Consider the following 25,241-nt stretch of genomic DNA (forward strand, 5'->3'; position numbering starts at 1 on the left):
GAGTCTTTTCTGGTTATTTACTTGCCTCCCCACGAGGGAAGAGTTAGACATAAGGTCGATTTTTAATGTGGGGGGAAACCAGTTCCCCAAAAAGTTGCACTCTGGATAGTAACAAAAATAAAAAAATGTATCAGTCACAAAGGATTTCTCCTCCATTAACCAAGACCAAAAAAGTGTAGTGCAGCATCAGGACAGATACTACACTTTGATCTTTGCCCAAAGACCAAGTAAGAAAAAAGGTAGCCTTTTTTTCTATTCATATCGAGTTTTGTGTGAAATGACGTCACAGTAAGGAAAAAGAAAGATTATAAAAAAGAGAGAGGATGTTAGAGAGGACAATCACATTACAGACGTGAGTGACGTCACAGCCCTAATGAGAAGTCATGAGTGGCGGGAAAATGAGGAAATAAATGTTGTAAAAAGGAGTCGAGTTATTGCTTGTTTTATGTTCCTTGTGACGCAGTCTGCTACAATGTGTGGGTCCCATGTGTAAACATATTAATCTATTAAAGACAATATTACACCTTTTTGGGAGAGCTGGATTTTTCTCTCATTTAAAAAATCGATCTTGTGTCTAACTCCGTGGGAAGGCATATAAAAAGAATTCTGCATATATCAGTGTGGGAGAAGTCTAAAACTATAAAAGCATCTTGTTATATATACGTTTCAAGTTGAGCTTTCATTTCACACACACCTTCTAATATGACCCCTCCAGGTGGCCACTTCCCGTGCTCCCTATGAGCTAGGTACGTCACTGTTGCAACCAATTACTAGCACAACAACGAAGTTCTTTCCCTGAAGCATTTATTTACGAAAATCATTCAGTAAATACCTTAAATGGTGCAACGGTAAGGATTTCCGTTTTTTGTTTTTTTGTTTTTTTTTAGTTGAACAGGAGAACATAATTATTTATAGAATGTGTCCTGATGTTTTAGCTAATTGAATGTTACAGACATACAAAGCTTTATTAATAGCTAACAGAGTTACGTGGCGTTGCCCGGGACGAGGCATAGCTAACAAATTAGAAGTCTGTAACGTCTTTCTTTTGAAGCATTTTTCCTCTCTTTCTGTCTAATTCATGTGTAAACTTTTGATGAGTTGAAAAAATCTGCATAAAGACTCTTCAGAGGTCTAACTTTGTTCAATAAATCCGCCAGTTTTAATCCTCTCATAAGGATTTAACTGACAATCTGGCAATCTCATTAAACTTTATCCTCGAGTTGTTGTTTACCTTAATAAGTGGTAACTCATATACGGCACAATCACGTTGACACACCGGTTCTCGCCAGATCACCGAAGTTAAGCAACGTTGAGCCTGGTCAGTACCAGATGGGTGACCATTTGGGAAAGCTAGGGGCTGTATTTACCTTCTGGGAAGGGTGCTGGCCCCACGCCCAACCTAGTACCAGATGGGTGACCATTTGGGAAGGCTAGGGGCTGTATTTACCTTCTGGCAAGGGTGCTGGCCCCATGCCCAACCTAGTACCAGATGGGTGACCATTTGGGAAGGCTAGGGGCTGTATTTACCTTCTGGCAAGGGTGCTGGCCCCAGGCCCAACCTAGTACCAGATGGGTGACCATTTGGGAAGGCTAGGGGCTGTATTTACATTCTGGGAAGGTTGGGCGTGGGGCCAGCATTCTAACCCTGTAAAAAGAACTCGCTACAAAAACATCTACGAAAGTTGTAGATGGCCTATGCCCCTCCAGGGGCTCAAGGGCTATGGAAGTGATGATTCATTAGTAAATTAAAAACAGGTAGTTTCAGAAACTTTGTTGGTAATGAGGGTCTTGGAAATGACCAATATCAAGGACGAGCATGTACTCTTGATAACCCAATGGTATTCACCCTAGATGGGTTGAACCTGTTTCCTTCGAAGGAGGAAGTTTCTGGGGAATATTAAATTCATAAGCGGTATCTAGTTACATGTATATATCCCCGTCAGGGGGGGGGTGACAATATTAGGTTTTTGCAGTTCTTGCAGGAAGATGTCTTCGTTTATACCGCACCTGATATTCCTAAATGTTCACCCATCTTATATTACCATACTAAACGTTGCTTAACTTCGGTGATCTAACGATGTCAACATAATTATGCTGTGTGTGCCCTCTTGATAATTTTTGAGATTTGTAAGCAATTGTAAAATAAAATCAACATCAAAGTGTGATACAAATGTTTAAGGCACTTGATGTCAGTATTTCAATAGTCTCCGACCATTGAATTACTGAAATCTTCAGCAAATTGGTAATGAAATGAGTGTCACATAAGAAAAATGAATGTCTGTTTCTAAAGAAGGTCAGTATATTCTGAAAAAACAAAAAAACAAAAAACAAATAAAATCATAAAGTGAAATAAGAATACCTCGTCTCTCAATAAATTTCCAGAAGACGTTTTCTGTCTAGCAACACTTTTCCAGAAGATATCTTTTCTCTTTCATTTCTTTTCCAGAAGCCATTTTTCTATTTTATAATTTATTTCCAAAGACATTTTCCTACCCGTCAATCCATTTATAGAAAGCATTTTCCTGCCACTCAATTAATTTCCAGAATTTTCTACCACTTAATTCATTTCCAGAAGGCATTTTTCTATCTCTCAATTTATTTCCAGAAGACATTTTTATATCTCTTGACAATTTCAACGCTTACTATCCAGCAGTATTTGTGAAATGATAAAATAAATTTGTATAGCCATTGCTATCGAAGTGATGTCTGCAAGCCAACAGCTTTTATACTCCGTGTCCTGTTACCATGTTAACTGTTTCTAAGGGTGACAGTTACGATCCTTCAAGCTCATCAAATATTCCACTTCCCGTGTTGTTAGCTTTCTGCATTACTTGTAGCTTAAGGCATTTTTTCAGTTTTGCGATTTTGGGGTGGGGTCGGGTGGAGGTGGAAGCATATGTCTTTTCTGACAAAGAGTTTGGAATCAAAAAGTACAATATATTTTTTTTCGGCCAGAAGCCAGAATCAGTGGAAAACATCATGCAACGTCTCCCAGTAACATTACATATATATATATATATATATATATATATATATATATATATATATATATATATATATATATATATATATATATATTGATATATATATATATATAAATATATATATATAAATATATAAATATATATATAAATATATATATAAATATATATATAAATAAATAAATATATATATATATATATATAAAAATATATAAATATATATATAAATATACATATATATAAATATATATAAATATACATATTTCTGTAAAAATCTGAGGAAGCTACAGACGGCCAAAAAAAAGAAACGGCCGGGTAGCTGAAACAATAATGTAACTTAACAGAAAGATACGGTAATAAAAAATAAAACGCATATAAATATACATATATATAAATATATGTATACATATATATATATAAATATATGTATATATATATAAATATATATATATATAAATATATATATATATATATATATATATATATATATATATATATATATATATATATATATATATACACACATGCGCACTCCTATAAATTTGTGTTATTTTGTGTATTGATATTCATATTAAAAACACTTTTTTTCTATTTATTAAAAAAGAAAATACAACTTTGTTATATATGGATCGTGGAATTACATTAATTTGCAAAAGATCTAGCTAATTTGCATATTTTTTAAACATTTATTTCAATCAATTCCCTATTAGTTTTTTTTATGGGATGATCATATTTAGTTAACTATAACGTGTAATTATATTCATGCAGATATTCTTTAATATTTTTTATAGCATAAACTGGTTCCCTTAAATCAGATTGGAAACCAATGGTACCAATGTTTTTCTGATCTGTAAAATTTTAACAGATATTTGTTCTTATTTTTAATTTTTTCTTTATAATGGAATACTTTGCTAGGGTTCTTTCTCACAAACACCACACAGTTTATATATATATATATATATATATATATATATATATATATATATATATATATATATATTAAATTGTAATTCAATGAATTTCAAAAAACTCTCATTGAAATGAAATGAAGTGGTTGAGTTTCATATCAAAGAATTTTTCTTATTCTAAGCAAGACAAAGAATGTTTTAGAAAGTTTATCTCCTTAACCTATAGTGTTTCGATGTCTACCATCTCATCAGAGGAGTGAAAATATTAGCAAATAGTTATAAAGGTATGCACCCTATTTGCTAAAGTCAGTGAGACATGGAAAGTCAAAGTGAAAATAATATATTTCTCAGAACTTCTGATAAATATATTATTTTCACTTTGACTTTCCATGTCTCACTGACTTTAGCAAATAGGGTGCATACCTTTATAACTATTTGCTAATATTTTCACTCCTCTGATGAGATGGTAGACATCGAAACCCTATAGGTTAAGGAGATAAACTTTCTAAAACATTCTTTGTCTTGCTTAGAATAATAAAAGTTCTTTGATATGAAACTCAACCACTTCATTTCATTTCAATGAGAGTTTTTTGAAATTCATTGAATTACAATTTAATTTATTTGCTCTATCTTGAATATCGAGCAATTCTCGTTTAGATGGGATAACTTATAGAATATTACTGCCAGTAATATTTTGTAAACCTACAATCTCACGTTTACATAACCACTGATTGTTAAATAAAAACTACTCCGAAGTATATCTTTATATATATATATATATATATATATATATATATATATATATATATATATATATATATATATCCAAATTATGAGATGAATTAGATCGCAGATTAATCAATCTTGTTGTTCAAAGTCTAACAAAATAATTTTATATTTAAATTTCTTTCAGAAAATACAATTGTCAAGACAAAAATTTATTGTTTGAACAAGAAATACAACATTTCAAATACTTTACTTAATTCATGGAGGAAATACTTTGCTAATGACTTTCCTCTAAAGAGATAAGGTTTACATTGAAAATTCATGGATTAAGGAAAGTATTTTAAATGTTGTATTTCTTATTCAAATAATAAATTTTTTTCTTGAAAATTGTATTTTCTGAAAGAAATTTATATATAAGACCTACAATTTATATATATATATATATATATATATATATATATATATATATATATATATATATATATATATATAAATCCCACCCCCACACTGTAGAGATCCCTAGATGTAAAGATCTTTCTACTCCAATAGTTTCTTCCCCAGAACCGCTAGACTTTGGATTTCCATTCCAGGTCCCTGCTTCCCCAACAGTACTGATGTGCAGAAGTTCAAGTGTAATGTGAACCGACATCTTGCTGCGCAAATCCCTACATAGTACCCCAGTAGTTGTTGCCCCTAAGTGGCAATTTGCCTTGCTTGAGGTGAAAATGTAAAAATATATATAAATATATATAGATTAGCGGGAGATCTGACGTTGCCCGGGATTGAATTAAAATCAACGATTGTTTCATTCTCCCATATTGTCTTGTTATCAAAATCGGTGAGATCGCACATTTTTATTTTCAATCAAATCGTCAAATCGAATGCTTTAGTAGGGGACCCACCGTAGAGTACCTGGAGGAAGCTTCACATGCTTCCTCACAGTGACTTAATCCACAATACATTGTAGTTTACATTACACTGTAGAGAACCTACTGCTGATATTATAAAATTATTTTTATATATTGGCTTGAATTAAAGTGTAAAATGTAAAAATCAAGTATCATGGTTCAATTCCGCTCTAAACAGAAACATTAATTTCTAACACGCCCCTGCCATATAAAAGAACGTGCTGTTAATTTTATAAGCCGGGCCTTTCTTCTTGTGCGGTAATAACACTTCTAAAATCACTTGTGATGATAGGCTGTGTAAAGTGTTAACTTTAGTCAAAATCGCCTGTTCTTTCTTTCATCGGATTATTTTGATTATTGATTATCTATCTATATATAAAAGTAAATGTGTCTGCGTGTGTGCGTGTGTGTGTGTGTCTGTCTGTCTGTCTGTCTGTCTGTCAGTCTGTGTACATTTCCCTATGCAATTTTCAGTCTACAGATTCGAAATTTGATACACAGGGTAGTGAGATTTGGGAAAATCTTTGTAATTCGTTTTCGGTCAGAAATTTGGCTATTAAGGAGTCAAAGTTCAACGATTTGACCTTTGAAAACTCTACCAAACTCCTCCGACAATTTTGGGTATAAACACTTGAAATTTTAAATATAGGTTCCTTGGACATGGATCTAACGTAATAACTTGATTTGAGCTCAAAAAAATAAATGTTAAGGGGTCATAATAGGGGGCAAAGTTTAAAACAATTTGACCTCTGCGGTCTCTACCAAATCACTCAGACAATTTCTGGTCTAAACATTTGAAATTTTACATAAAGAGTATTCAGAGATAGGGTGAGCTTTTTAGTCAGTTTGGGTCGAAAATTTGAGCTACCAATATATAAATGTATGTATGTTTGCATGCCTGCCTAAAACTTTCGACAGAGGCGACGAATTTTCACAAGAGCAGTATCGTTTTGAAGCTCGACTCTTCAGACGACAAATACCAAAAAATTGGCTAAAAACATTAATTTCTTCACCCTCAACTGGCCACTTTTCAACAGGGAGGGGTTGCTTTTTTCGCCAATATTTTCGAAAGTCATCCCCTCTTTTCGGTTGTCTAGCCTTAATTTAAACCTACGTCACTTCCGGTTTGGTGGTGGCCGTAACAGTAAAGACATCATGTTTTTTCCCGTTCTTTTCATTCTTCACGTTACAGGTTCGAGTCTGTCTTCCTACTACCACTTTAAAAAAAAAATTTTTTTTGCTCAACACACACCTCCAAACACCCGGGCAAGGCAAGGCCGGGCTAAAATGCTAGTTTAAATATAATTTCTGAACATTTGACAATCAGAAATTATACCTAAAAAATTTAGATATAGAAATAAATTCTGACTAAGCAAGCAATCCAAAGTTCTGGTGCATTCCATTAAATAGAGATTCAGTATTGATTCAATGCACACCTTCATCTGTTGAGACCCAAATCGACGAACCAAAACTGAGAGACGAAGGAACTTAATCCGTCTGTTCCGAATAAAGTAGTTGCATTTGCAATACAAGACAAATTCCATTTATTGAACTTTCCATTTAGAAACCTCTAAGCCAACAGACACTTTGAACAAGTCGTTCTCAGTTGTCTGAAACCTGATTTCGAAATATGAAGAAAGAGCTGAACTAGAAAAGTATACAGATTTTAGAATTGGTAACGTCAAAAAGAGGAATTCTAGAATTGTTATTTGAGTAACCGTTTGCCGCCTGCCAAATGTAAATGCATTATTGAATATAAAGATTTTTGTCTGTTTTATGGCATATCAACCCTTTTAGATTGATTTAGATGTTAAAGTATTATATTTATTTTATGATATTAAATGTGCAGGTGGCTGCATATTCTTTTTCTGTATAAGAATATCTCTTTATATATATTTGATTTTACTTCAGTCGAAGTTCTCAGAAATCCTCTTCTTAAGGTTAATGTATGTTCTCCCACTTGACACATTCTGTATATATATCAGTTGGGCTGTGTGTGTGGGCTGCATCAACCTGGAAGGGGCACAATCGAACAGATTTTTGCTTTTAGCCAATTGACTGAAAAATCAATCGAGTTTAATAAACCACTAGACATCATTTTTATCGATTTTACAAAAGCTTTCGATACTATCAAATTAGACAAACTTTGGTTTTTAATTTTAGACAACTCCCCCCCCCCCCTCAACAAAAAATACATTAATCTCCTAAAATCACTTTACGAAGGATCACAGGCTTTTATAAAAACTAACCTTGGGTTTATCTGCTCTGTAAACATGAAAAAGGGCGTCAAGATATGCTTTCAGAAATCCTGTTCTATGTTGCACTAGCTGCTCTTATGCTTAAGATAGAAGAGACTTATCAAAGCGTTTTTTTTTTTTTTTTTTTTTTACAGGTTGTCAAATCCTCACCAACCTCTTCTACGCTGATGACATCGTTCTTGTTAATGAATGCACACATAAACCCCAAGTTTTTGTTAATGTATTAGCAAAGAATGCAGAGGGGATAGGATTAGAAATAAACCCAAAGAAAACAGAATATATGTGTACAGCTAAATCACAGTTTAACCTAAATATGACTATTCACAGTAAACTCATCAAACAGGTCACCGAATTCATTTATTTAAGGCATAAATTGACTTTCTTCAGTGATCACGAGACGGCATTGAGACGCAGAATCGGGCTGTGTTAGGTGGCTTTCCCAAAACACAGCACCATGCTAAAATTTAAAAGTGCCGATAACTGTTAAAGTAAAACTTTATTTAATTATATCCTCCCAGTAGTTTTATATGGCCTTGAATGTATCACATGAGCTAAACAATTAGCCAATCGCATTTAGAGCTGTTTCAAAATCACATAATGCGTTTCATTACAGGACGTCGCTTAATCAAAAAAAAAATATATCCACCCTCTATCAAACTACTTCCCTACCCCCTTTATTTGATAAAATCAAAAGTAAAACCTTTAAACTTTCTGGCCATGTCAAATGATCAACCACTGGCCTGTCAAAGTTATGCTTTGAGGGTATGTTAGAAGGCAAAAGAGGCAGAGGAAAGCCAAGGAGAAGATGGAGAGAAAATGTTTTTGATTGGACATCACTCAAGAGTTGGGCGTCCATCAACCAACTTACCCTGGATTGGAAGGAACAGCAAAAAATAAGTCCCATGGATTCGCAATCTGCACCAAACAGAAGATGTGACTCATGATGTTGTGTGTGTGTGTGTGTGTGTGTGTGTGTGTGTGTGTGTGTGTGTGTGTGTGTGTGTGTGTGTGTGTGACACCATTGTGGGAAACAACTTCCTAAACACTTAGGTCCACATGTACACATTTTGTTGAGGCTGCGGTCATAAGTGAATGTCAGCTCATCTCAATCTGCTCTGTGTTATGTACCAACCCTAACCCTCAACTGTCCTAAACTCAAGACTGTCCGTAAACAGTTCCTAACTGTCATAAACTGTTGCAAAACTCATTGCCACTCCTAAAACCGTCCATAAACTCTAATTATATTGACCAATATTGTCCGATTCTTTTGTCCCAGTTACTGCCACACCTTGATTAACAATTCTATTTCAACTGCCTTTTGTTTTCGTTGGTGAACAACTTCCTCTCCATTGTCTATCCACCAACCTCACTTCTTATATGTTTGTTCTACTGATAAACTTATTTCCTGTTTTTTGTTATAGCTTTTCTCCTATTTTTGTTTTGTTTTTACTAACTAACACTTAAGGGGGTAGAACGTCGATAGTATCACAGTAATACGTGAACTCTACATGAGATACACAGATATTCGAATGTTCCATTAAATTCTCTTCCACCTCGCAAGCGTTTAGTTAGTGAAAAAATCAAAAAAATTAATTTCCCTTGCCTTCGTCGATTATTATTATTATTACTGAAATCCAGGACAAGAATTCTTCTGGTCTGGTGGAATGTCCAATTAAATGTTGTTACTTGAGAGAACATCAATAGAAAAAGGTGCACCATTCCTTGTATGCACCAGTGTATGTCTAGGGGATCTTATTTGGACTTTAAATACAATGTTATTTTTAATATTTAATCATGGCTTACTGAAGATTGAAATATCCTCATGTCAGGTTGTCCCGACAAACCCTTGTACAGAGAACTGAAAACACTCGAAGTTAGGGTTGGTGCTAATAGGTAATTCAAACTCTTATAATGTGTTTAAAGAAATAATTGCGTAGTGCTCAACTGTATTTGTAAGAGCATAATATATTTACATATTTATAGTATTATCTAATTATGTGCCAATATGGATTGCTAATCAGCACATATTTGTATAATATATATCATATTTCTCTTAGTCAATCCGTCTGCTCCCCTTTTTCAAAGAAACTACTGAGTCGATCTGGATGAAATTTTGTATGAACTTTTCTTATATATAATGAATTAAGTGTCATGATATCTGTTCTATGCAAAGTAAGAGATTAATAGGGATTTATAAGGTTGGAGGGATTAATAGGGATTTATAAGGAGTATTCACCACAAGGTTGGAGCCTCATTTTTTTTTTTTTGACTCCGTCTAAAAGGGAGAGACTAGTGATAGATGCACCAGCCTAGATGTGACAACAATATTCCATGTATGGGTGAATGGTGGCTATGTAAAGATACAGGATACTGCCAGGTGTGAGTAGTTTTCTAGCACAGTAGAGAGAGCCCATTTTCTTTGCAGCATTCTTGGCAACGTCTTCAATGTATTTGTGTTAATTCATGTTATCTGTGAATGTTAAGCCGAGGAGTTTGAATGAAGAGTTTTCAGGTAGCATATTATTAGTTATAGCAATCGGTGGCTGAGAACGTTTCTTGTAATTGTTAACGTAAAGAATTAGTCTTGGCAGCATTGAATATTAACGTCCATTCATGTCCCAATTCCATTACGGACTGAAGGCCATTCTTTAGCTATGTGTATATTCGTTTTCTCCTAGTATTTGTAGTGTTATCAGCAAATATTTTATTTCTAACCTGACTTTGCACAAGACCAAACCCATCTTCTTCGTCATCACTGCATATTGACTTTGTTCTCTAGAATAAAATCATTACTTTCTCTTTTTTGTTTCGTAAACTTTGCACTCTTGTGTTTCTAAATGATTCCATATATTTTTGTTATCAAACATTGTTTAGTGTAAAAATATATCTTGTATGCATTTTTGGCTTTGGACTGCTGCGAGTCACAGAGCTTTACAGGTTCCTGGGTTTCGTAACTGTATAACGGTGACATTAATAGATGGTTTTGTTTGGGCTACTCAGTGGGTAGTCATTACAACGATCTATTATGGAGTGGGTTGGGTCAAATATTTTAAATATTTTTAGTCACAAGAGTTTTTTTTTTTCTTTTTGCAACTTGAGTCGAAATAAATATTACTGAAAAACAATTCTAATCAACAAAACTTAAAGAATTCCATCGTTTTGCAAATCAGGATCGTCACCACTCTTGCTGTTGCAGTCTTTGAAAACAAATACATTATCATTATTTCTAAGTTTTTCCAGAAGATATATATTTGGAGATTGTATGTGCATATAGTGAATACTTGAAATATATGCATATAAAAGTGTGTTCTTTTTAAAAGACAGCAAACTTTAAATTGAAATAAATCACAGGAAAAATATCTATTATACAAATATCGAGTTTATTCCAAAGATTTATACTTTAATCATGCAATTTAATTAATACATTGATAATTTAAATACAATTTCGGGCATATGGCCAGCAGCTTGCATGCTTATGACGTAATTTAGTAATCCATCTTTCACAAACTTTACACATTAAATTTCAGCAATAATGCGTTGAACGTTATCTTCCAAGTGGTCTATTGTGTCTGGTTTATCCGCATAGACATGGTACTTTACATATCCACAAAGAAAACAATTTAATGGGGTTAAATGGCATGAATGAAGTGACCAATTTACAGATCCATTTCATGAAATTATTTTTCATCATATATGAATAAAATAAATTTACACAATTTGCAAATACTGCTCGAATGTCAGTCTTTATGACGAAATGCCAAACCAAGCTGAACTCAAAATAACCAATAGTCGCCTAAAAAGTTTAAAGAAAATAGAGTTGTCAATTTAAAGTTTGCTGCCTCTAAAAACACCATATATATATATATATATATATATATATATATATATATATATAATATTTTTTAATAGATATTAATAATTTTTATGCCTACAGACACTAGTGCTTCTTGCTAAAGCAATCATCAGTACAGAAAGTGATAATTACTGTTGGTCACAGTCAACTAAGCCAACCTTGGCTTTGCAGGGTAGCGTTCTTCCACTCTACTATCAGGAATTAATATTTAAATGAAAGTGAATTAAGTTACTTATGACTCCATGTAAGCAGGCTTGTCATAAATAATAGTTCTGAGGAGAGTCGCTTTCTAAAATAAGTCATATTTACAGGTTGTAACATGATACTTACTAACTCATTATTTTCTCCTCTCAATCTCCCATAATTCACTTATTTCATTTTAATTTTGTTTTTCATATAACACTTATTTTGTAAAGAAATAATAAACGCTTCCATCCTTTTCACTCCTAATTTTAACGACAGTTTCATTGGCTACTTGGACATAAACCTTTATTCTATAGCTTGTTATTACTGATTGCGACTACTACTAATATTATTATTCATATCATTTATAAACACCGTTATTCACTGCTTCCTTTTTTTATTTGAGAGGACTTCTTTTTATTATTTTTATTGTTGTGTTACTACTACTACTATTAGTATTATTACATATTTTTTTCCTTACATGAGCTAGAAACTAGGATACATGAATTACGATTCCAGACAATTACACAACAACAATTTAATTCATAAACATTTTTTATTCAGTGTTTTCCTTTTTTGTGTGGGGAAGCACACATTTTTTGGCCCTGATGCACATTTTCTTTAAATGCTAACTAATGTGCTTTTTAACATTTCTTTTTATTAGTGAGCCATTATTTCTTAACTTATCGATCACTTCATAAAAACAGAACAAAAATACCTCAGTCTAAAAGGATTTTTCCTTCACTGAAAAACACCAGAATCAATGGTTTTAGGATTGATTATAATATTTCTTTAAAACATTTTTTATTGATAATATTTTGTTTTTAATATTTGTTAAATATGTTAATTAACATGCTTTTTAACATTTCTTTTTATTAGCGGAGACCTCAAATCTTAACTTACTGAACACTTCATACAAACAAAATTACTTCAGTCTAGAAGGATTTCTCTTAAATGGAAAGGCTCAAGAACCAATGGTTTCATGATTGCTTGAAATATCTTTTTAGACATTTTTTATTTTTTACTTTCCTTGAGGGGGGGTATGCATATTTTTATATGTCAATTAACAGGCTTTTTAACATTGGGACCTCGATTCTTAACTTATTGACCACTTCATAAAACAAAACAAAATTAGCTCAGTGTACGATAATGCGCTAGATAATTATAGTTTAATTTGTTTTTGAAGGAGTGGGGGTTCTTTTAATGAATCTGGCTTTATGCCATCTTTCCATCGGGTAATGCTGGTACACGGGTCGAGCTAGTATAGAAATAAAGATGCATGAAATATATATACAAGTATACACTCTCCATCAAAAATGACGAAAAAGATGACATCACAAAATGATGACATCTGTACTTTGACAAACAAGCAGGTAAGATCTACATTTTCTTGCGTATAAACAAATATTTTACTTGAAAAAAAAAAATTTTTTATGGGCTAAGAAAGATCTCATTTTAACTAAAAATAGATTCCTTTTATTTAATAGTGAATAAGCAGAAGTTGGGATCTGATGTCAGTTCCACTAGAGAACCTGGTGATCTCTTATTCCTGTCAGACTTGAAAGTGAATGGATGCAAAAAAGTAGGTGCTTGTCCCAAACCCTCATTAGGTAGGACACAGCGATGCAATAGTCTAGCATAAGGGTGGTCAATGCCTGTTTTTTTTTCTCTCTTTGATATCTGTAAATGATGTCTGAGCATATTTTTTTTAATTTTTGAGATGTGGATTGATAATTGGAATTATTTGGACTACTGTTCTCATCTTGTGTATTATTTATTATTAGGGAATCTTTCTGTCAAACTCAGGAATCTACACAGAATTTCAAACAGAACCCTTTATTTAATCTACGGACGTAACAAGAATCCATAGTATGACAAAGGAATAGGTAAAAATTAGTTTTAAATAACACTCTTCTGGAGGTTGAGGGTTCAATCTTAAGTGCAGGCGATACTCAGAATACAATTAAGAATTATTTAAAATTTCTACCAGTCATGGTTGATGGAATGAGAGCATGCTACCCCCATGGATTAAATAAAGGGTTATATTCCAAATTCCATGCAGATTCCCGAGTTTAACAGAAAGATCCACTAGTTCAACAAAAAGGAGAGTAGAAAGTGGATATTGGGTTTACTTTCGGCGTCCGTGAAACTTTCACTTTCCTTATTTTGTCCTTTAATGTTCACATACCAGTAACGAGGTTTCTAACCAAGAAGGAAGAATTGCTGTTTTCTGGGTCAGAATATATTCCATCTTATACTTATCGTTGGCAAATTTTTGACCTTGAAGTAGAATTTATTTTTTGCTTCTTACATCAAGGGCTTCATGCTTTCTCTGAGGCGATTTCCATTAAAAAAAAAAAGAAAAAAAGATACTTGAAGAAGGTCGGGGGTTACATTGTCCAAAACGTTGTGAAAATACCACTGAATATGAGGACAGTAGTTTGAATAATACAAATTTCATTCATAAAACTCATTATGTCTGTCTCCATTTTTTCACACTGCATTTCCCCTCAGATGAAAGGTCGCAGAGCAGCACTGGGTGGTTTAAATGATTGCATTATTGTGGTCCGTTTTTTATAGGTCTTTAGCTGGTAAAAGTAGCTGTTAAGGGGTCAAAATGTAAAGAAATTGGAACTTGGCAAGCGTAAGTCAACTTAAAGTTTTCTTGCAAGCATGCACAGTATATATATAATAGCTAAAAATGAACTAACCTTAATGTATGTATATATATATATATATATATATATATATATATATATATATATATATATATATACATACATTAAGGTTAGTTCATTTTTAGCTATTTCTTATCTAAGTGACGATAGCTCCAATTGTAACAACTCAACAACTCAGGCTGGAGAGCTATAAGTTTTGGTTTTGGTTTCGATTTTAGCTGATGGCACCCAAGTCATGTTTTTTACTTTTGAAATCACTATATATTGGGTACAATATAATAATCATACTACTATATATTGAGGACAATCTAATACGTAATAATTGATAAAGAATTGACTATATAATTATATATACAAAATTTTCATAAATTAAAATATCTTATTTAAGCATATTTTACGACCGGGCAACACCGGGCGCCCCCTGGTAGTAATACAAATGTCGGAGCATGTTTCTTATGTTAATAAAACCTCTGTCCAAAAAAAATGACCAGTGTCCTGTAATATCGTCGAAGACAAAAATAACACGCTCGTTACCAGAAACAAGAATGTACAATGAAATTATACACACCTCAGATGATATCAGAAGTGGGTGACGCCCTCTTCTCCACCCTACTTCATATTTCTCACAGAAGAGGCGTAGTGAGTCTATCTCTGCTTTATCGTTATTTTCATGGCAGGTGCTTTGCTGAGCTTCTACTTATGGTTGCCCCCCCCTGCCCCGTAACACATTAGCAGCAGACACTACCAATTTCCCTTATTATCTATCTGTGCCTAAAACTAAATACACATTCTATAATCAAAGTTTCTTTCCTAGAATTGCCCGCCAGTGGAACACAATACCGCGGATCTGCTTCCCAGCTGACTATAACACAGCCGTTTTTAAATCTAATGTGAACAAGTTCTTATTGAACCGTCCTCTTAAATAAATAAACACTACTCAAGCTCATGATGTTGTCTCAACGGCTACCCAACAATCATTAACCCTTATCCTCAAGTGGCCTTTGGGCCTTGATAAGCAGTGCCCCCAACTCTAATAAAAAAATAAATAATAATACAAGAGGATTGTTATAAATATTAAAATTATATAATTTACACGTTTTCTATGGGACATTTTTTTTTTTCTTTTTTTTTTTTTTTTGAAATGTGAAGAAATTCAACTCTACCTGAGAAATGCATTCTAAATTACATCCTGATTATCGGGTCTGGTTATAAAAGATAGAAATATTTACAAAACAAATTTGAACATAATAGATCATGAGCGACGCTGGGTCGGTACAACTCTTCTTGGTTGTTGTTCCTATTTACAATGCCTCTCCACGGGACAGAGTTAGACACCAGGGTCGTTTTTAACGTGGAGAAAAGGAACAAAAATAAAAATTTTCTCAGTCGTGAAGGATTTCTCCTCCACTGACAAAGAACAAGAAATTGAAGTGCAGCATCTGAAGAACAGATACTACACTGTGATCTTGGGTCGGTACAACTCTTCTTGGTTGTTGTTATCAGAATGTTTTACATGTTGTTTCCTTCGATCTTCTACAGGTGTTTTGTGTCGAACTCGGGAATCATCATCGAATGTTGAGCCAACCCCTTTATTTAAGTAACTATTTAGTTGCCTCCCTAACAGAACAGACTTAAACACAGGGGAACTCTGGATTAAAATAAAAATAAAAATTACCTCAGTTTGAAAGGATTTCTCATCCACTGACCAAGGACAGAAAAGACGAATTGCAGTATCAGAACAGATACTACTACACTTTGTTCCTTAGCTCAAAAGCCAATGATTATTGGGAGCACAAGTGCGTATTTTATTTTTCAGACTTTTAACAATTCTTTCAGTTAATTTGTTAAATCAACTTGCTACCTTTGTGAGAATTTAACTCGAACCTCAAGATAACCTCACCCAAGTCGGCCATGTTTTATCTGGGACGAAAACACAGGCAGATAAATGTCCATTTTCTTTGTTTTTAATTTATTTATAGTCTGGAAAAAAAACGAAGACTTTTTTTGAATAGGAATTTGTAAGCAAATCTTTGAAAATGTTTGTCCCGTCCTTCCATCGCTTCATTTCAAAAAAGGCCATTAACATCTTTGGCTTTAACATTTTCTTGTGATATTAAAATAGATCACGACAATGATTTCCTACTGTGAACCAAAAACAAAAACGCATCAACATCAACACGGTCCAATTAGTAAACCGTGGAGTCAATACAAAACCCACGGTTCACAGCAAGCCATAGCTAAACACGCAGTCAATAATCATATTAAGTCTTGAGGCTTGAAATAGATCAGAAAAATGCATAAAAAATAGAATTGCGAAAAAATTTATTTTAGAGCAATCAAATCCAAAAGTCATCGCAGCAAAATGTGAGGAAAAACACGAAAAATACAACTGTTTTATTTTTCAACTAAAATTCAAATATTTCAGATTTGCATTAAATTTGATTTATAGACACCAGACACTAATTAAGCAAGATTCGCTGAATCTCACTTTTATTTTTTTTTTTACTTGGGAGTCACCACTTATCAAGACCCGAAAGCCATTCGAGGATAAGGGTTAATAAATGTAAGGTGGTAGTTTAGTAATCGTTAATGGTGTAAATTGTGTAGAATTCATTTATTTATGGGGACAACTCAACAAGAACTTGTTTACATTGGATTTAAAGGCTATTGTGGTATTTAACCGGGAAGCAGGCCAGTGGAACAATGTTCCATGGCGGGTAGTTCTGAGAAAAAAGCTTTGTTCATTAAATCTGTGTTTAGATTTATGCACTGATAGAGAGTTTGGGAAATCGTATATAATGTTTGTAGCTAGTTGAGTGTTTTTTATGCAAGTTATGAAAAGAGGAACCATAGATTGGAGTTCAGTCGAGCACCTGCCATGAAAATAATAATAGAGCAGAGACAGACTTGCAACATCTCTTCTGTGGGAAAGAGGTTTCGGGGAAGAGAAAAGGGCATCACCTACTAGGTTTTGAACTCTATCAAGGTAGAATAGAGTGCACCAAGCAGCTTCTGTTCGGATGTAGCAAAGTGCACTATTTTAGGGCATACCTGGCTCTTATACAGATAGAGGATTGCATTGGCAGTGAGATACCTACTGGAGTGGTAGAGTGACCCAACCATTTTTCCAGCAATCTTGGCAACAGATTTGATGTATGTGTTCCATTTCAAATCAGGAGTGAAGGTCAGTTCCAGAAGCTTGTCACGACATGGAGCTTCCCCAAGACAAGAGTCATTCATTTCAATTGAAGCATGATTTAAACTTTTACTTTAGATATTTTCTAGAATTAAAATCATGTAAAAAAACATGGTCAAAGTTAGAATAAGAATTCTAGACATAAGGTTTTGTATCATTATATCTTGGCTTTAATCATTGTAGTAGGACATAAAAGTGGTGCAAAACTGTTCTGTTCGATAAATTAATCTTACCCACCCTGGGACGGGTATTCTTTTAGTTATATGCAAAATAATGCCAGTTTTTTTTTTTCAAATTTGACTGGAATAAGTTCAATAACAAAAGTTGATAAAAAGTCTGTTTCGTACATAGTTAAGATCAATCATTGTTCATCGTCTTAAATAATTTCGTTTTCATTCGATTTGTACATTTATTCCTAATCAGTATTCCTCCTGTTTGTTATCAACACAGAAAGGAGTAACTGAACTCATTCCTTTTAATATGTACTCTTACTACCCCATTTGACACCAAAAACAACTATTTCATAAAGTACAGTTTCTGTTCATCACCGTTGCATTACTTTTTACACTGCTTCAGTAAAACTTGAAGTATTATTGTTCTTTATTTGGATTCTTTCTTTTTATAAAGTATTCACTAGGCCATCATCGCAGGCCATCATCAAAAATTTCTTTTTAAGAAAAACCTCACCATCTTTTTCAATAATCTTTGCAAATGAATTTGCGTTATCATAACAGCCGTTTACCACTGATTTCTCATTGGCAGCGACCATTAGTTTTCACTGGAATTTAAGTGGTAATAAGCTTCCCCAAGATCCCAGTCCTCTTCGCACTCATCCAGCAGAGGTTTGTCTTTCTCTCATTTGTCTTTCTACCCTTCTCGACCCTCTTCAATTCTTTAGTACAATGTCTGTTGATTCCAATCCCCTTCCTCATTGTTTTTGTTTTGATGTGGGTAGGTGATGGGTTAACTTACAATTATAGTTTCAGTTTTCTTGCTTCTGGATGATGTTTCTTTGTTTTTTACATATGTAGCAGTTTCTCTATGTCCGGCTTGCGACTGTCGCTCATGTGTATTATTATTATTATTATTATTATTATTATATAAAGATTTCTGTCAACAATCTGTGGTACTGTGGTGTTCCCTAGAGTCTAGGAGACAACAATTCTCTACAGATTTCCAATACTCTCCACCTGTTCCGATTATATTCGCAAATTATTTCTTGCTTACAATGACTATTCGCCTTTACTAGAATTTGGAAGGCAATAAACTTGTATTATTATCATTATTATTATTACGAGCAAAAATACCGACGCTTTGCATGAGACTTTATTGTATGCTTGTGTGCCTGTTTCGCGGGCACCCTTGCAGTAAGTGGATGTTGTAGGAGTCACACCAAATATGACATTAACCTCTGATCTTGACCTTGAAAAATAGTGTACACCATCCCTAGATTGGAGGCCATCATCATGTCAGGTTTGGTCATTATCGGTCCAGTGGTGTGAGCTGTAGGAGTGTATATATCCATAGGCTATGACCTTGATCTTTGAACTTTAGCTTGAAAAATGATGCGCATCATTCCTAGGTTGGGGATCATCATCATCGAAGGTTTGGTCATGATCGGTTTAGTGATGTAGGCTGTCGAAGAGTTATACACACAGACACACACGAACGCTACTACTTTATATATAGATGATTATTATTACTTTTATTATTTTTATTGCTAGGTCAGTAAACTTGAACTAAATACAATTTTAATCTACCATAATTTGCAAAAAAATAAAATAAAACATTCTTCATTCTATACGCTTCTGTACTTTTTTGAATTTTTACTTTTTGTCCTTGGTAAGTACTAGTTTTGCTTTTCTTCATTTTATTCTTACTATTATCTCTATATAAATAAAATGAACTCATTTTTTCCCGTTGGATTTTGACATTAATAGGATTAAAAATCAAGATATTTCATGCAAATATAATATGCACAAACGGCAGAACAATATCTGAGGTGTGTTATAGGCTTATTATTTCTCAAATTCCTTGATAATCTTAGATTTCTATACTTTTTCTCCTGAGAAGTCACGGCCAAAATCGGTTAAGATCAATGGAAGTGGTAAAATATTTTCTCTCTAATAAATTCCTCCTCCCCCTGCCACCACTTAACACCGTTTGGGGATCGTTCACAAGGAACAGTTGAGAAGAGAACACCGGTTTGGCTTCGTAGTTCTTTCATGTGAAGTTATTTAAAATCACTAAACTAAGCTGCAGTGCTCTGTGGCGTAGTGGTTAGCGTGCTGGACAATTCATATTATATTTTCACGTTCGCGCCGACCTACCGTAGTCGTTTTTTTTTTTTTTTTTCCCTAAACAACTGGAATGGACTTTTCTTGGTGGCCGAACTGTTAACGTTGCAGATGTTTTTTTGTTTTTTTTTCACACTTTATTTTCCTACTTTTACTCATGACTCCGGGTTTGATCCTTCCTACTTACCTACCATAACATTTTTTAAAACTCCCCCCCCCGTCCCGGAAACAAACACTCGGGCAACGCCGGGTACCCCCGTTAGTCTATATAACAATATACTAAGGCAATTTCATGTCCGTAGGTATGTTATCACCCTACACCCCCTTTTTTTAAAGATGGGATCATGCAATGGCCAAAAAAATAGTTTAAAAGGATTGCATCTGATGATGCTGTTATGTAGAACGTGAAACTCGAACTAAAATATACTTTCTTGAGATACACCGAATGGAAATAGATCACAAACTCTTACAAGGTTTTTGGAGGTATACTCCTCTGCTTCATAAGTGCAACAACAAGATACACCTGTAACATAGCACGGATGCACTGATGTAAATACTTGCAAAGTGACGTCACTGGTGGGAAAAAAGCTATAAAAAAGAGAAAGAGGATGATCATGGGAGAGACAAGATAACGTTGAAGATCTTGTGACCAACAAGATAATGTGCGAGATCTTGTGAAAGACATGGATAACAGTCATGATCACATGCGAGGCATGAAGGATACTTGAGATGGGTGACGTCACAGCGGTAAAGAGAGAATGAGGAAATAAATGTCGTTGCTACAAAGAACAAGTGAGTTGGAGTTATTTCCTATTCTTTGTCTTGGTCTTCTTTGTGACTTTGTGTTGATTCTCGGAAAACGTTACACACCTGTAGAGTTTCCACGGTCACGCTAATTACTATTATTATCATTCTAAAAAGAAAAAAAAAGGAAAGATTATTTTTGTTATCTTTCTAATTAAACACTTGTAATCCCCACCCCCACCCCACATCGCTCAAACAATTGACAGAACTCCTCCTCACCAATGCTGCAATTCAAATCAACTCTGTAATCCCAACGTGGAAACTGACAGAACTCCTTTTAACTTAAACCGTAATTCACAACACTAACTCTCAACTTGTATGCTCTCTTCTAACTGTCAAACTCTCGACACTCTCTCCACCTGAATTGTTTTCTCTTTTCATATGCTCCAAAATGCTCTTCGGAGAATGCTGCCCCAAATCTCATTTCTATTTGTTCTTCAACTAATCGATCTTCATTACTCATTCCAATGTAGAGAGCAAATGCATCAGAAAAAGTGGAATGAAACTAGAAAGTTTCTGAACTTTTTAGATGAGGATTATTTATTCATGTTATTTGGATTTTTTAGACTACTGTTCTCATCTTGAGTGTCATTTTTTACAACGTAACCTCGAACCTTCTTCACGTGTATCTTGTCAAACTCTGGATTGTTTCTGTCGAACTCGGGGATTTGCACAGAATTTCGAACAGAACCCTTTATTTACTTAACAGGGGTAGCATGCTCTCGTTCCATCAGTCATAACTGGATAGAAGTCCTAAGTAATTTGCAATTGTATTTTTCGGTCGTCCACACTGAGAATTGAACCTTCAACCTTCAAGAGAATATCACTTCTACATTTGATTTTTTTCTAACCACTGTGCCAGAAACATTCCTGAGTTTGACAAGATACACCTGAAGTAGGTCGGAGGTTACATCGTCTGAAACGTTGTGAAAACGACATTCAAAGTTGAGAATAGTAGTCCAAAGAATCCAAATAATACGAAACTAGTAAGGGCTTGCACTTTTTTTTTTTTTTTTATAGCTTAGTCACCAATTTCACATTCTTGATCTACCGGACTACACGACTGAAAATCTGAACTAAATAAAACACAACTTCAAAACCAGCTTCGTAACACGGCTAATTTGAATAAAAATATTTATACGCGGTTCGACGGCGGGGAGCATGATTTTATTGGGATTCTTGATTTTCCTCGGTCAACGCGCAGACACAAGTCCTATTAGTATATAATAAAATCGAAATTAAATCTTTAGTGATATTTTGCTGAGAGAGAGAGAGAGAGAGAGAGAGAGAGTAATAAATACATATATACATACATACATGCACATACACACACACACACACACACACACACACATATATATATTTTAAAGACGATGTGACGTCATTTAACTTCCGGTTGTGCATAAAACTTCGAGTGTTGCAAATTTATACAATATGCCTTCTAGTATGTTGGGTGTGAATTGAAAAGCAATACCGCCCTGCTACTGAAATTATTATAATGCTCTGGAGACATAATATTGTTTGTGATAAATATTGATCGTGTTTCATTTTGTGAAGTATTTATCCTTGAATCTTTTTCTTTCTTTCATTTTTTTTAATCCTTTAATGATATGAATATTTCTGTTTACATTTATTGGGTTGGTAAGAAAATGATGTTGGTTTTTGACCTAACTTCAAATAAACAATTCATAATATTTTCAAGCTGGACTTAGCAGGCGTTGCTCGGGATTTTTTTTTTTTTTTTTTTTTTTTTTTTTTTTTTTAACTTTCATCTTGTTTAATTTTTCTCAACTTAATATTTTGTTTTTTTTTTAGATTTTTATTTATCCTAAACAAGGTATGTTGTCACTGAGACGTAAGAAGCGATTGTAAATTAGTAGCCAGATTCATAGTGGACATCTTAAATGGAAAGTTGTACAGCAAGATGTTTGCTTACATTTAAATTTCTGCATGTTTGTACAGTTAGGTAAATAGGAAGCAGGATGGAAATTCCAAAGGTAGCGGTCCAAGGAAAGAAGTTATTAGAGCAGAAAATCTTTTGACGGTTAAGGACTTCTAAGGTGAAGTGTGATTTTGATGCTAGGCGGATATGTCGGATACTATTTATGCTGAGGAGGTGCAAGTGTGTTAATTTTGTCGGAACACATTCTGTGAAAGTACTTGTAAAACAAGCACAGGAATGCAACAGTGGTGATGGGACAGGGGTTGGAGCTTTGTAGACAGTATGGGATCTATTAATTAAGTGATTAGTTGTTGGTACATCGGCTTAGATTTCTCTAAATCAGTGTTGTCTACATTTGGTTTAAATTTCATTAAAATCAGATATACATATTGGAAGTTTTAAGTGGTTCTACCTGCATGGGTCACTTAGAGGTAGGGACATACGGATATTTGTCACATAAAGGGTAACGCAGAGATTCAAGAATGCTTTCATTGTCTTCTTCTAAGAATTGTATACATATGATATAAATTTCATCAAAATAGGATTTGAAGTTTTAAAAGAGTTTCGGACTCCAGAGAAGAACACTTAGAGATTCAATACCACTTCCATTGTCTTCCCCAGAAAATGTGATACATATGATTTAAACTTCATAAAAATAGGATTTTTTTAATTTTTATTTTAAGAGGGTTATGTCCCCATTCCATTTCATTTTCCACAGTCCTTCATGTCTGACAGCTCCCTTAGGAATGCACTTAAAGATTCTATTATTTGTGTATTGATTTTTTTTTTTTTTTTTTTTTTGCAGACGGTTATCTTCATCTTCATAGTTGTTGTTTCATCATGTTTCGGTCAACTATTCCTCTGGCCTTCTTCAGTTGGTTAACTGCGACGGGATAGGAATGTTGAGTCTCGTAACTGCATCCCCAATAATTACTGCCTTCCATAGTTGTTGTCTCACCACGTTTTGCTTTGGCCTGCTTTGGATTGGATTGAAACTAATCCTATGGCCTGCTTTGGATTGGGTTGAAACTAATCCTATGGCCTGCTTTGGATTGGATTAAAACCACTATCTTCAGATAATGCTCCCCTTGAACTATATAGACTCAATGCCTCTATCCACTGCACTATGGGCATAGAGTTACAAAACTCAGCATTCCTATCCCATCATGGTTAACCACCTGAAGAAGGCCAGAGGATGAGTTGGCTGAAATGTGGTGAAACAACAATAACCATGAAGATGAGGATAACAGTCCACAAAAAAAAGTCAATACACAACCTATGAAGTCTCATCTCAAAGGATTCCAAAAAATAAAATTATACTTCTATTATCTTCCTTTGTAAATCTTTACATAAACATACACTTTTAAATTTTATCTATAGATTCGCAAACTTTTCTTTCTATAGGGTTTGTTTAGTTTCTCCCACTACAAGACACTAGGATCGGAAAGAGAGTAGACAAGGCCTGGGAGAGTGTACCTCCTAGAACTGCATAAAACTAAACTCCCACCACAAAATCAACAGTGACATATCATGACAAGAATGGTATAATCTCTGATTTTGGGGGCCCAGGATAAAGATCCCTAGCCGAATTAGGGTTAGTGTTAGGCTTTTTCTTCGATAGGGATCACACAAAAATGTCACCCATACGTACATGCATTGAGTTTTATATAGAGAGAAGATAAATACTGAACGTTTCGTTAAAATTGGATGATTCTGATTTTTTATGTTTTTTATTATTTCAATATGGAGTACATTAATTTTTTTAGTTTTTAAAAAAAGTTGCTTTCACTTTCACTGCCAGTCCTTACATCTAAGGAATGGATGCAACCGATAGAAAGGGGACCAATAAGAACGTACAACAGATTTCTTTTCTTTTTGTCAACAGATGCCGACTGCACATCTTGACCTGGAAACATTTTGAACACTAAGCTAAAGGGGGAGAACTAACAGGGACCCTAAACAACTGGAACGTGAGAATTGTGTCGACATGCCAGGGGCTGATGATAGGGTGAAATAATAATACACACTTTCATACTTTTTACTTACTGTTATTTCTCACACACACACACACACACACACACACACACACACACACACACACACACACTGTGAGAGATCATATAATTAGCGAGTGTAAAAATCCTACTTGTGAGACATCGACTTAGGTTCTCAGTGGTTGGAAGCCCACATCCCTTGCTCGAGACAAAGTAGGTACATTCCATAGTTGGATTTCGCCGCGGTTTGCTTGATCTGTGTTAGCTAACTGACTTTCTTGTGTGTGGCGCAGTTGTTCAAGCGCCAGGGTGCTTGCCTCATATGCAAGAGATTCGAGTTTCAAATCCCCAGTTTGGATGCGTTCAACTGATGAGCCCAAATGAGGGCGAAACTCCAGTCTTGGATTTCCGGTTTGTTGGCTTCCATGGCTTATGTGAGCTGTGACGTTGTTTGACTGTAGTAATAATTATAAACAGAGCTGAGAAGGAGAGTGCAACAAAATATCAAGTAAG

General features: G+C 34.2%; 1 protein-coding gene and 1 pseudogene across 13 annotated transcripts in view; one reads left to right on the forward strand and one right to left on the reverse strand.

Moving 5' to 3' along the window:
* Positions 1-25,241, reverse strand: part of LOC145259913 (rap guanine nucleotide exchange factor 6-like) — a 917,527-nt gene that overhangs the window by 804,520 nt on the left and 87,766 nt on the right. The window lies entirely within an intron of this gene.
* LOC145260140 (5S ribosomal RNA) lies at positions 1,250-1,366 on the forward strand (annotated as a pseudogene).

This window comes from Euprymna scolopes, chromosome 35 (genome assembly GCF_053919585.1).
Source record: "Euprymna scolopes isolate OS-2025 chromosome 35, ASM5391958v1, whole genome shotgun sequence".
Taxonomy (NCBI): Eukaryota; Metazoa; Mollusca; class Cephalopoda; order Sepiida; family Sepiolidae; genus Euprymna; species Euprymna scolopes.